Source organism: Macaca fascicularis, chromosome 3, assembly GCF_037993035.2.
Source record: "Macaca fascicularis isolate 582-1 chromosome 3, T2T-MFA8v1.1".
NCBI classification, from domain to species: Eukaryota; Metazoa; Chordata; class Mammalia; order Primates; family Cercopithecidae; genus Macaca; species Macaca fascicularis.
In genome coordinates, this window is record NC_088377.1 from 170,482,824 (window position 1) to 170,496,463 (window position 13,640).

The 13,640-nt window shown below is 39.7% G+C and overlaps 1 protein-coding gene, 1 long non-coding RNA gene and 1 pseudogene across 3 annotated transcripts in view; 1 reads left to right on the forward strand and 2 right to left on the reverse strand.

Moving 5' to 3' along the window:
• The window catches only part of TNPO3 (transportin 3), a 100,355-nt gene that overhangs the window by 66,551 nt on the left and 20,164 nt on the right, over nucleotides 1-13,640 (reverse strand). The window lies entirely within an intron of this gene.
• On the forward strand, nucleotides 7,481-9,210 carry LOC102119203 (ornithine decarboxylase pseudogene; annotated as a pseudogene).
• LOC141409926 (uncharacterized) lies at nucleotides 10,483-12,934 on the reverse strand. Its single transcript, XR_012432841.1, has 2 exons — nucleotides 12,797-12,934; nucleotides 10,483-10,695 (listed from the first exon to the last, which is right to left on the reverse strand). It is a non-coding gene; the product is annotated as an uncharacterized lncRNA (long non-coding RNA).

Sequence of the window (13,640 nt, forward strand, 5' to 3'; positions counted from 1 at the left end):
ATATAGGACAAGTATAATAGAAATGAAGGAAGAAAAGGTTGAAAGTATTATCCTTATCAAACCTTCTTCTAGAAATTCAGAAAAACTAATTTCACAGAAAATAAGCAACTGAGGTCAAATGTCATACATGGCTGAAAGAGAAAATAAGCAGAGTAACACCTTATGAGGAAAGAAGACCAGAAAAACAGGTTTAAAAACCTAGCCTATTATTTCAAAATGAGCTAAACAACGTTAAGAAAATGATACAAGATACGGAAGAACAGAATTGGGAAGGAAAATTTCAGAAATGCGGTAAAAATCTCAGGAAAAAAACAAATTAAAGAAGAAAATCCCTTCAGAGATGAAGACTAGGAGGAATTTCACTGTGACTAAACACATCAGATAATGTCTTAAGAGAAACACATGGAGTTTTTAAAATAAAAAAAAAAATTTTAAAGATTCAAGAGGAAATGACAAATATTGAACAGAGACAAAGATCTAACATCTAGACAACAGAGATCTCTGAAGAAGAAAATCAAAACAAGGAAACGGAACAATTATCAAAAACTGTAATTCAAGAAAATGTTCCTAGTTGGGCAAGGCAGTTTACGCCTATAATCCCAGCATTTTAGGAGGCGGAGGTGGGAGGCTTGACGCCAGGAGTTTGGGACCAGCCTGAGCAACATAGCAAGATACTGCCTCTACAAAAATTTAAAAAATTAGCTGGGTGTGGTGGTGTGTGCCTGTAGTCCTAATTACTAAGGAGGCTGAGGAGGAAGAATCATTTGAGCCCAGGAGTTTGAGGTTACAGTGCGCTATGATCCTGCTACTAATTTTTTTTTTAATTTTAAAAATTTGGTATCAAAGTTATCAAAAGAGGAAGGGTAAATAAATGAATATAATCCCATCACTACACTCCAGCCTGGGTGACAGAGCAAGACCCCATCTCTTAAAAAAAAAAAAAAAAACAGAAAAGGTTTCTGAAATGTTGGGTGGTAAGAGAGAAAGACATAGAACTATACATTGAAAGAGTATATCATATACCTAAAAATACCAACCCAGAATAACCAATACTGAGACATAATCTGGTAAAATTAATATACTTAAAGAAAAAGAATAAAATAATTTGGACATCTATATAAAAACAGCAAATGATTTACAAGGGAAAAAATTAGATTATCATCTACTTTGACTTGAACACTTCATGGCAGAAGAAAATGAAAGAACATGGTAAAGACATGCTAAGAAAGAAAATGTGACAAAGATTTTATGTCAAGTCAAACTGATTTTCAATTATAAAGGCCAGAAACTGTTACTTGCAAGAATGTAGATATTATTCCTAAAAGCCCTTCCTAAACAATCTGCTTTAAAAAAAAAAAAAAAAAAAAAAAAGAGCTTTGGACAATCAAACTGATTAGAGAGAACAAGGCATCAATGTAAGGACTGGGGGTGAATATTAACCATAGTTTATTACAACAATTACGAATAAATGAAGGTCAAAAGAGAAATGGTATGTAATGATTACAAGCTATGTATAGACACAGTGTGAAAGAAAGGGGAGAGCACATGCAAAACTACGCTTGTTTTCAGTGTACATACTGATGGTAGTAGTGTTAGCATTGTTAGTCTGAGGCTACTGACTAGGCTAATGTGGGACAGAGCTACTGAGTAATTATGAGATATTCTATCACCGTCTGTGTCCCTCACAACCTGGATTCTCAGTATGGAAGAAAAGAAGTGCAGACAAAAAGGCTTAAGTTAAAAACTTTATAATGCTGTAGTTGAAAAGGCAATATAAATTCATGAGGTATTTTACCTTTAAGTACTTATACCCACTATTTATATACCTACTTTTCTACATATGTATACACACACATAGATAATTTATATATCCTATATAGATATATAAAATATATACAATTCCCTAGCTCTATCCACTGAAAGCCCTAAACATACTGTCCAACTCAGTAACAAGTTGCATCCCTAGCGCCTACACTGTAGCCTTTAAATTCAATTTCCCACTAAAAGATACCAATATTAAATATACAAGATAGGCCCATGATACATCTTGTCATACTAGAAAGGACAGAAGACAATAAGACTACTAGAGTCATTTCAAAAGTACTGAGGAGCCAAGGAGGCAACCAGCTGGCCAGAGATAGGACAATTTTGGATTCAGCAAGGGATACAAGGAAAAAACAAACTGTCCACCACAGGCCATTTTTGGTAACAATTACAAGCAGATATAAACTCATTATCTTACAAGGGAAAAAAAATCATGTATTTATCTTGGTTTTCCTATATAAACTGTACTCCTAAGTAACCTAACAGATGAGAAGAGTTTCTTTATAGAAGTATTACAATGGCAAAAACCACAATTACTTTGGCACTAACCTAACAGCATGTAAGTAAAGAAATAACAGATTTAGAATATTAACACTTCACAACCCACAATTAATGGATTAAGCACTGAACAATAACAGCTAGTTACATCACACACAAAAAAGAATAAGGTGGATTAAAGATAGCTGTGAATATAATGCTAATCCTACACTGAAAGGTAGAATCTACATGCCTTTGAATCTGCACTGGCCTTGATACCTCGCATAACTGACAGAATATGGCAGGAAGTGACATTCTGGAACTTTCAAGGTTAAGTCAAAGGAATCTTTGGAGCTTCTGCCTTGGTATCCTGAACACTACTCTGAGGAAAGCCACTGCCTGTAAAAACTTAAGACTACTCTGCTGGAGAGAACGTGGTAGAGCCCTGAGACTACATGGAAAACTAGAGGGGCCCAACTGAATCCAGGCTTCCAGTCATTCCCACCAGACTGTCAGGCATGTAAATGAAGCCATCTTAGAACCTCCAGACAAGCTCAGCCACCAAATGGATGAAACCCGAAGGAGCACAATCAGGATCCCAGATGCTGATTTGAGCCCGCTCAAATTCCTGATCAACAAAGTTATGAGATACAATAAAATGGTTTTTATTTCAAATCACTTAAGTTTTGGGGTAATCTGCTTCATCGTGGTAAACAATCAGAACCACCAGAAAACCAAACACTTATGTGCCTCTTGATGAAAGGAGATACCAAAATAACAAGGGAATCAAATCTGTGCCTCATTGAGCCTCTAGATCCAGCAGCTAATTTGCAGGAAAAACAAAGGAGAGTAGAACTGAATCATGACAATAAAATCAGCAAAATCCACTGTGGGAAACTCTACAAGTCAAATGGCCCTGATAGTTCAACAGATAAATAATCTACAGAGGCCAGGTGTTGTGGCTCACGCCTGTAGCCCCAGCACTCTGTGAGGCCAAAGCAGGCGGATCGCTTGAGGCCAGGAGTTTGAGACCAGCCTGGGTAACAAGCAAGACCCTGTCTCTTGGAAAAATTTTTGAAAAATTTGCCATGTGTGGTGGCATGCCCCTTAGTCCCAGCTACTCGGGAGTCTGAGGGCAAGGATCCCTTGAGCCCAGGAGTTTAAGGCTGCAGTGAGCATTGATCACACTTCGCACTCCAGCCTGGGCTACAGAGCAAGACTCTGTCTTAAAAAAAAAAAAAAAAAAAATTAACAGAGAGAGAACCTGCAGATTAAGACACTCAGAAAACATATTAAAAAACAGGCCGGGCACGGTGGCTCACACCTGTAATCCCTGCACTTTGGGAGGCCAAGGCGGGTGGATCACCTGAGGTCAGAAATTCGAGACCTGCCTGGCCAACACGATGAAACCCCATCTCTACTAAATATACAAAAAATTAGCTGGGCATGGTGGCAGGTGCCTGTAATCCCAGTTACTCAGGAGGCTGAGGCAGGAGAACTGCTTGAACCCAGGAGGCGGAGACTGCAGTAAGCCAAGATTGCACCACTGCACTCCAGCCTGGGCAACAACAGCAAAACTCCGGCTCAAAAAAAAAAAAAAAAAAAAAAAAAACAAGAAGAACCAGCTGGACCCACTAAGCCACTAAGTATAAAACCATAAAGAAACACAAAAGATTATTATAAAAGGACAGTGGTTACCTCTATGGGGGAGGAAAGTAGTTATGTCAAATGGTACAAGAATAGCTTCTGGAGTGGAATGGCCAGTAAAGTTCTATTTCTTTTCTTTTCTTTTTTTATAAAAATGGGACAGGGTCTCGCTATGTTATCCAGGCTGGTCTCAAACTTCTGGGTTCAAGCAATCTTCTTGCCTCGGTCTCCCAAAGTGCCAGGATTACAGGTTTGAACCACTGTGCTCAAAGTTCTATTTCTTGACTTAGGTGGTGGTTACAAGGACATCCGTATATAGTAATTCACTAAGCTACACATTTGCATTGTGTTTCTGTGTTTACATTTAGAAAACAAAACAGAACAACAATAAAAACCCCAATGTAGGCTGGGCGCAGTGGCTCACACCTGTAATCCCAGCAGTTTGGGAGACCGAGACTGGTGTATCACCTGAGGTCAGGAGTTCTAGACCAGCCTGGCCAACATGGTGAAACCCCATCTCTGCTAAAAATACAAAAATTAGCCAGGCGTGGTGGTGTGTGCCTGTAGTCCCAGCTACCCAGGAGGCTGAGGCAGGAGAATTGCTTGAACCCGGGGGGCGGAGGTTGCAGTGAGCCGAGATTGCACCATTGCACTCCAGCGTGGGCAGCAGAGTGAGACTCTGTCTCAAAACAAACAAACAAACAAACAAATCTTTTTCCCAAATGAAATCCACCTGTCAACCCACCAGGGTCAAGACCCTTGGGGAAAAAATTGCTTGTGCAGTGCCACATTGTGCAGAAACTAAACAATAGAAACTAGCAGAAAACACCAACCGTATCATCCTCAATTATCTGTACTTCTGACTTTAAACATTTCTATCTCCTTAAAAGTAGAGACCTCAAAAATGAAGGGCAGAAGCAAAACAAAACAAAACAAAACAATTACTTACCCCCTGGCAAACCAGTAATCTTAGAGGTAGAGATGCAAAACTGGTTAACTTGGAGGGTAGGGATGCACAGGAAATTTATTTTTCAAGCACCTTTGATGATGATTGAATTTTTTTTTTTTTTTTTTGAGAAGGAATTTCGCTCTTGTTGGCCAAGCTGGAGTACAATGGCACAATCTCAGCTCACTGCAACCTCCGCCTCTCAGGTTCAAGAGATTCTCCTGCCTCAGCCTCCCAAGTAGCTGGGATTACAGGCATGTGCCATCACACCCAGCTAATTTTTGTATTTATAGTAGAGACGGGGTTTCACCATGTTGGCCAGGCTGGTCTCAAACTCCTGACTTCAGGTGATCTGCCTGCTTTGGTCTCCCAAAGTTCTGGGATTACAGGCATGAGCCACTGCACCCGGCTGTTTGATTATTTTTAAAATGTCTTTTGTAATTACCTTTTTATTAAAAATAACTTGTACTTTATATTCAATTTTTTTAAAAGTGATACAGATCTTGTAAATTTTTTTTGACAGGGCCTCTCTCTGTCACTCAGGCTGGAGGGCAGTGGCACCATCACAGCTCACTGTAGCCTCAAATTCTTGGGCTCAAGTGATCTGCCTACCTTAGCCTCCTGCATAGCTGGGACTACAGGCATACATCACGGCACCCAGCTAATTTTTTTTTTTTTTTAATTTTTGTAGAGCCAGGTCTTGCTATAATGTCTAAGTTGGTCTCAAACTCCTGGGCTTGCCTGCCTCAGCCTCCCAAAGTGCTAGGATTACTGGCATGAACAATCACATCTGGCCTGTAAGACTTTTTTCTATAAAATTTGTTTAGAAAAGGTAGCAAAGCTTTTTAACAACACATAGGAGTTAGTTTCATGTCCATATGCTCCCTAAACAATAATGCTACCTCTCTCATAACATTTATCAGGTGTTTCAACTTTGGTTATAACAGACCATCTGGTATTATTACACCAATTCATAAACCACCAGAAAAGATTCACTAAGACCAGGCGCAGTGGCTCAAGCCTGCAATCCCAGCACTTTGGGAGGCCGAGGCAGGCAGATCACTTGAGGTCAGGAGTTCGAGACTAACCCGGCTAATATGGTGAAACCCCATTTCTACTAAAACTACAAAAATTAGCCTGGTGTGATGGCACGCACCTGTAATCCCAGCTACTCAGGAGGCTGAGGCAGGAGAATCGCTTGAACCCAGGAGGTGGATGTTGCAGTGAGCCAAGAACACGCTACTGCACTTCAACCTGGGCAACAGAGCAAGACTTGGTCTCAAAAAAAAAAAAAAAGAAAAAAAAATTCACTAAATACTCCCGACAAAGAACGTTTTTAAAGACACCAACGCTAAAATATGAGGCCACAGATCCCAGAGAGAAGGGAATGGAAGAGCATAGAGTTTAGTTCACTCTTCGGCTCCACTTTTCCCCTCATGGCATTTGCCAATTTGAAAGTGGAAGACACAAGGCTAAGAAGCTGAAGATCTCTGGACATTCTCACAAGACTGGGGAAATCAAAACTGGAATTCAGAGATATCGAAGAGGAGCCCTGGTAAATACTCCAAACTCTCGAGTTGGGACCCAGTGACAGAAACAAGAAATATACCACTCCTTAAAAAGACTGATACGTTAGGCCACAAAGTAAGTCTTAATAAATTTTCAAAGACTGAAATCATACAAAATATCTTTTCTGATCACAATTAAATAAAACTAGGAGTCAACAGCAAAAGGGAAACTAGAAATTTCCCAAATATGTGGAAATTAAACAACATACTCTTAAAAAAACCAATGGGTCAAGGAAGGGAAATCAGAAAACATCTTCAGACAAATGAAGATGTTTCTTGACTTGGGTGGTGGCTAAAAGGACATCCGCATATAGTAACTCACTAAGTTATACATTTGTATTGTGTTTCTGTGTTTATGTTTAGAAAATAAAACAGAACAAAAACCCCAATGTTGCATATTAAACTGAACTAGTATAAAATCTAGTATAAAACTGAACTAAACTGAACTAGCATAAAAAACACAACATACCAAAATGTATGGGATGCAACAAAAACTGTGCTGAGAAATAAAATGTATAACTGTATATGCTTACATTAAAAAAGAAAAAAAGGACTCAAGTCAACAACCTAATTTTATACCTTAAGGAACCAGAAAAAGAACAAACTAAATCCAAAGCTAGCAGAAAGAAGGAACTAATAAAGATTTATGGCAAAGATTAACAAAAGAGAGGATAGGAAAATCAAGGGGATGCTACAAAAAGATCAACAAGGTCAGTCCCGGCAGCCGCAGTCACTGGCCGCCCCTCTGCCAACAGCTCCAGCGCTACCTTGGGCCAGCATCTCTGGCGAGCAGAAGCAAGGCACTGACAGGCACAGCAGAGAGGTCCTGTAGCTCTGGCTCAGAGAGCAGCATCTTCACTTTCCGTGGTACCCAGGTGTTCTGAGAATGTTTCCACTGCTGCTCTGAGGGCACAAGAGGCAGGATTTGGAATTCCTGGAGAACTGTCTTTGTGAGAATCTGGAAATATTTCTTTCAATTCCATCTCTTAGTTTTCCATTTTGTTGTGTTTCAGAGGAACATCAAGAAACCATGAAAAGTTTAGTAATGAAGAGTTTCACTGCCACTCGCTTCCTTGATGAAGGTTTTACTGCCAAGGACATTCTGGACCAAAAATTTAATGAATTTTCTTCTGATGATGATTAGGATGGCTTCTATGTCATGGACCTTAGAGACATTCTAAAGATATATCTAAGATGGTTAAAAACTCTTCCTCATGTCACCCCCTTTCATGGAGTCAAACATAATGATAGCAGAGCCATCATGAAGACTCTCACTGCCATTGGGACAGGATTTGACTGTGCTAGCAAGGCTGAAATACAATTGGTGCAGATTCTGGGGATGCCCCCAAAAGAGGTTTATCTATGCAAATTCTTGTAAACAAATGTCTCAAATTAAGTACACTGCCGATAATGGAGTCCAGATGATGATTTTCGGTAATAAGGTCAAGTTGATGTCAGTTGCCAGAACACACTCAAAGCAGAGTTGGTTTTTAAGATTGCAAATGATGATTCCAAAGCAGTCCGTCACCTCAGTGTTAAATCTGGTGCCAAGCTCAAAGCCAGCAGGCTTCTTCTGGAATGGGCAAAAGAGCTAAATATTGATGTCACTGGTGTCAGCTTCCATGTAGGAAGTAGCTGTACCAATCCTGAGACCTTTATGCAGGTAGCCTCCAATGTCCACTGTGTCTTTGACACAGGAGTTGAGTTTGGTTTCAGTATGTAACTGCTTGATACTAGCAGTTGCTTTCCTGGATCTGAGGATGTGAGGCTTAAATCTGAAGTATTACCAGTGTAATCAACCCAGCATAGGACAAGTATTTTCCACCAGACTCTAGAGTGAGAGTCACAGCTAAGCCAGGCAGATATTTCATGTGGCATCAGCTTCATTGCCAAAAATATCATATTAAAAGAACAGACAGGGCCAGGCACGGTGGCTCACGCCTATAATCCCAGTACTTTGGGAGGCCGAGGTGGGCAGATCATGAGGTCAGATCGAGACCATCCTGGAGGCGGGCAGATCACGAGGTCAGGAGATCGAGACCATCCTGGCTAACACGGTGAAACCCCATCTCTACTAAAAAAAAAAATACAAAAAATTAGCCAGGTGTAGTGGCGGGTGCCTTAGTCCCAGCTACTTGGGAGGTTGAGGCAGAAGAATGGCGTGAACCCAGGAGGCAGAGCTTACAGTGAGCCAAGATCACGCCACTGCACTCCAGCCTGGGTGACAGAGCGAGACTCTGTCTCAAAAAGAAAAAAAAAAAAAAGGACAGGCTCTGATAAGGAAGATGAGTCAAGTGAACAGACCTTTAGGTATTATATGAATGATGAAGTATATGGATCATTTCATCAATCCTTTATGATCATGCACATGTAAAGCCCCTGCTGCAAAAGAGACCGACATCAGTGAGAAGTATTATTCATCCAGCATATGGGAAGAACATGTGATGGCCTTGATCAGATTGTTGAGCAGTGTGATCTGCCCAAAATATATGTAGGTAATTGGATGCTCTTTAAAAACATGGGCACTGACACTGTTGCTGCTACTTCTACTTTCACTGGATTCCAGAGGCCAACAATCTACATGTGATGTCAGGACCAGCATCGAAACTCATGCAGCAAATCTAGAACCACGACCTCCCACCCCAGATAGAGGAACAGGACATTAGCACCCTGCCTGTGACTTGTGCTTGGGCAAATGGAATGAAACATCACTCAGCAACCTGTGCTTCCACTAGTATTAATATGTAGATATCACTCTCGTTGTTGTTAACTATGAGTACTGCTTGAATTAAGGGATTTCATAAGAGTTGGGTTCGCATGGATGGGGCAAGATGGAAGACCAGTATATGGGTCACACATTATTTGTGTTCCTATGGGAACTATTTAAATATTTGTTTTATATGGATTTTTATTCACTTTTCGTAACAGTTGGGTTCGCATGGATGTGACAATATGGAAGACTAGGATATAGTTCACACATTATTTATGTTCCTATGGAAACTATTTAAATATTTGTTTTATAAGGATTTTTATTCACTTTTCAGATATGGTACTCAAGAGTGCCCCTCGGCTGCTAAGCAAGCATCTGTAGCTTGTACAATGGAATGGGCCATAGTGTTGTGACTTGTTTTTAAAGTATTTCAAAATTAACAACAACAAAAAAATTGACAAAGCTTAAGCTAGATTAAGAAATAAGAGAGAGCTGGGCGCAGTGGCTCATGCCTGTTAATCCCAGCTCTTTGGGAGGCCAAGGCGGGCAGATCACTTCAGATCAGGAGTTCAAGACCAGCCTGGTGAAATCCTGTCTCTACTAAAAATACACACACACACACACACTCACACACATACACACACACAAAATCAGCCAGGCCTGATAGCAGCTGCCTGTAGTCCCAGCTACTTGGGAGGCTAAGGCATGAGAATCGCTTGAACCCGGGAGGCAGAGGTTGCAGTGAGCCGAGATCATGCCATGGCACTCTAGCCTGGGCGACAGAGTGAGGTTCTATGTCAAAAAAAAAGAAAGAAAGAAAGAAATAAGAGAGAGGATTTAAATAATCAGAAATGAAAGTCAGGAGATTACTACCAATTTTACAGAAATAAAAAGGGTTATAAAAAGTATTATGAACTGCAAGTGAACATATTGAATAACTTACATGAAATAAACAATTCCTAGAAACATAACCTACCAAGACTAAATCATGAAGAAATAGAAAATCTGAATAGACCTATAACTTGTAAAGAGATTAAATCAGTAATGAAAAACTTCCCAATGAAGAAAAGCCCAGGAACAAATGGCTTTACTGGTGAATTCTACAAAACATGTAAAGAAATAACATTAATCCTTTTCAAACTCTTTCCAAAAACTGAAAAGAACACTTCCTACTCATTCTATGAAACCAGCATTATTCTGACACCAAAGCTAGAAGAAGAAACAAGAAAATTACAGACTAATAACATCTGTTATGAATAGTAATGCAAAAACCCTTAATAAAATACTAACAAATGGAACTCAATAGCATATTTTTTTCTCAATTTTTAAATTTTTATTTTCAAAATTTCATATTTAGAGATGGGTGTTGCTATGTTGCCCAGATGGGTTTCGAGCTCCTGGCCTTAAGCAATCCTCCTGCCTCAACCTCCCAAATAGGTCAGAGTACAGGCATGAGCCATCATGCCTGGCTTTTCAACAGCATATTGAAGGGATTATACATCATCATCAAGTGGGATTTATACCTGGAATGCAAGGATGGTTCAACATATGAAAATCAAAGTAATCCACCACATTAACAGAATGAAGGTCATCTCAATTTATGCAAAAAAAGCATCTGACAGACTTTGACACCCTTTCATGACAAAGACACTCAACAAACCAGGAAGGAAACAACTTCAACATAATAAAGGCCATATATGCAAAAATCAACAGCTAACATCATACAACAGTGAAGACAAAAAGCTTTTCTAACAGAACAAGACTAGGATGTCTACTGTTGCCACTTCTATTCAACATAGTGTTCGAAGTTCTAGCCAGAGCAATTAGGCAAGAAAAACAAAAGTCATCTAAATTGAAAGGAAGAAATAAAATAATCTCTGGTCACGTATAATGTAAGAGCATTCTACACGATCTTACATGTAGAAAACCCAAAAGATTCCATAAGAAGACTGTTAGACTTAATAAATGAATTTGGCAAAGTTGCAGATCACAAAATTAAGATTAAAATTAGTTGCTTCTACATACTCACAATGAAAAATCTGAAAAGAAACAATTCCATTTACAACAGAATAAAAAAGAATAAAATACTCAGGAATAAGCTTAACCAAGGAGACAAAAGACTTGTATACTGAAAATTACAAAACATTGCTGAAAGAAATTAAAGATGACACCAATAAATGAAAGACATCTCATGTTCATGGACTGGAAGACTTAATATTGTTAAGATTTCAGTACTACCCAATGCAATCTACAGATTCAATGTAACCTTCACCAAAATCTCAGTGATGTTTTCTGCAGAAAATGGAATTGTTTCCTTCATATGGAATCTCAAGAGACCCCAAAGAGCCAAAAAAATCTTAAAAAAGAATAATATTGGAGGTCTCATACTTCTAATTTCAACACTTATTACAAAGCCATAGTAATCTAAACAGTATGATACTAGCATAAAGACGGACACACAGACCAATATAATGGAATAGACCCAGAAATAAACTCTCCTGTAAAGGATTCAAATGATCTTTGACAAGGGTGCCAAGACTACACAATGGTGCTAGGAAAACTGAATATTCACATGAAAAAGAACAAAGTTAGTCCCTTACATCACATATAAAAGTTAACTCAAAAAGGACTAAAGACCTAAACGTAAGACCTGAAACTATAAAACTCTTAGAAGAAAGCCTAGGGGAAAAGTTTCATAATCATTGCAATTGACAATGATTTCTTGGATGGCATTTCTGGAATAAATATTTCTCCCAAGAAGATACACAAATGGTTAACAGGCATATGAAAAGATGCTCAACATCACCAACCATAGGGAAAGGCAAATCAAAGCCACAACGAAATATTACCTCACACCCAACAGAATGACCACTATCCAAAAAAACAAAGCAAAAAACCTCAGAAAATAATAAGTGTTAACAAGGATGTGGAAAAATTGGAACCTTTGCATCACTGGTGGGAATGGGGATGGAGGCTCCCAAAAAATTAAAAATAGAACTACCATATGTTCCAAAAATCCCAGTTCTATCTATATATCTAAAAGAACTGAATATAAAATCTCAAACAGGGCCAGGCACAGTGGCTCACACCTGTAATCCCAGCACTTTGGGAGGCGGGTGATCACTTGAGGCCAGGAGTTCAAGACCAGCCTGGCCAACATGGCAAAACCCCATCTCTACCAAAAATACAAAAATTAGCCAGACATGGTGGCACACAACTGTTAATCCCAGCTACTTGGGAGGCTGAGGCATGAGAACCACTTGAACTCAGGAGGCAGAGATTATAGTGAACCATGATCATGCCACTGCACTCCAGCCTGGGCAACAGAGCTAAACTCAAAAAAAAAAAAAAAAAAGATCTCCAATAGATAAGATACTTGCACACCCATGTCCAACTGCAGCCAAATGCAGCATTATTCACAATAACCAAGAGACAGAAGCAACCTAAATGCCCATCTATGGATAAATGGATAAACAAATGTATATATATGCAGTGGAATGTTACTAAGCCTTCAAAAGAAGGAAATTCTGACACACACTACAACATGGATGAACCTCAAGGACATTACACTAAGTGAAAATACATTTATCACTAAAAGATAAATACTGAATGATTCTAACTTACATAAGATATCTAAAGTAGCAAGACTCATAGAAACAGAAAGTAGGCCAGGCCCAGGGGCTCATGCCTGTAATCCCAACACTTTGGGAAACTGAGGCAGGAAGACTGCTTGAGCCCTAGGAGTTCAGGACCAGTCTGGGCAACAAGGTGAAATTAGCTTGGCATGATGGCGTGTCTGTAGTCCCAGCTACTGGGGGGTGTGGGCAGGAATGCTGAGGTGGGAGTATCGCTTGAGCCCAGGATGCAGAGGTTGCAGTGAGCCATGATCACGCCACTGCAATCCAGCCTGGACGACAGAGCAAGACCCTGTCTAGGAAAACAAAACAAAAAAAAGGTTGAAACACAGTTTAGAATCTGCTCAATTCCTTTTTGAATTTCAAAGAGATCTGTTCCTGTCATAAAGACCTGCCAGATGCAAAAGAAAATCATTTCAGGAAGAAAACATCATTTATCTCTTCAACTTTTCTTAAACAACATATCAAGCATCTGTCAAACAAAAGCAAAGCCAGGCCAGGAACACTGGCTCACACCTATAACCCTAGCGCTTTGGGAAGCTGAGGTGGAAGGATCACTTGAAGCCAGGAGCTTAAGACCAACCTGGGCAACAAAGTGAGACCTCATCTCCACACAAAAAAGCAAGAAAAAATAAATTAACCAGATGTGGTGGTACATGCTTGTAATACCAGCTACTTCGGAGGCTGTGGTGGAAGTTCCATTTATTTGAGCCCAGGAGGTCAAGGCTGCAGTGAGCTGTGATCACACCACTGCACTCTAGCCTAGGTGACAGAGCGAGACCACGTCTGCGGGGGAGAAAACAAAACCAAGTGACAACAACTAGAAAGAAACA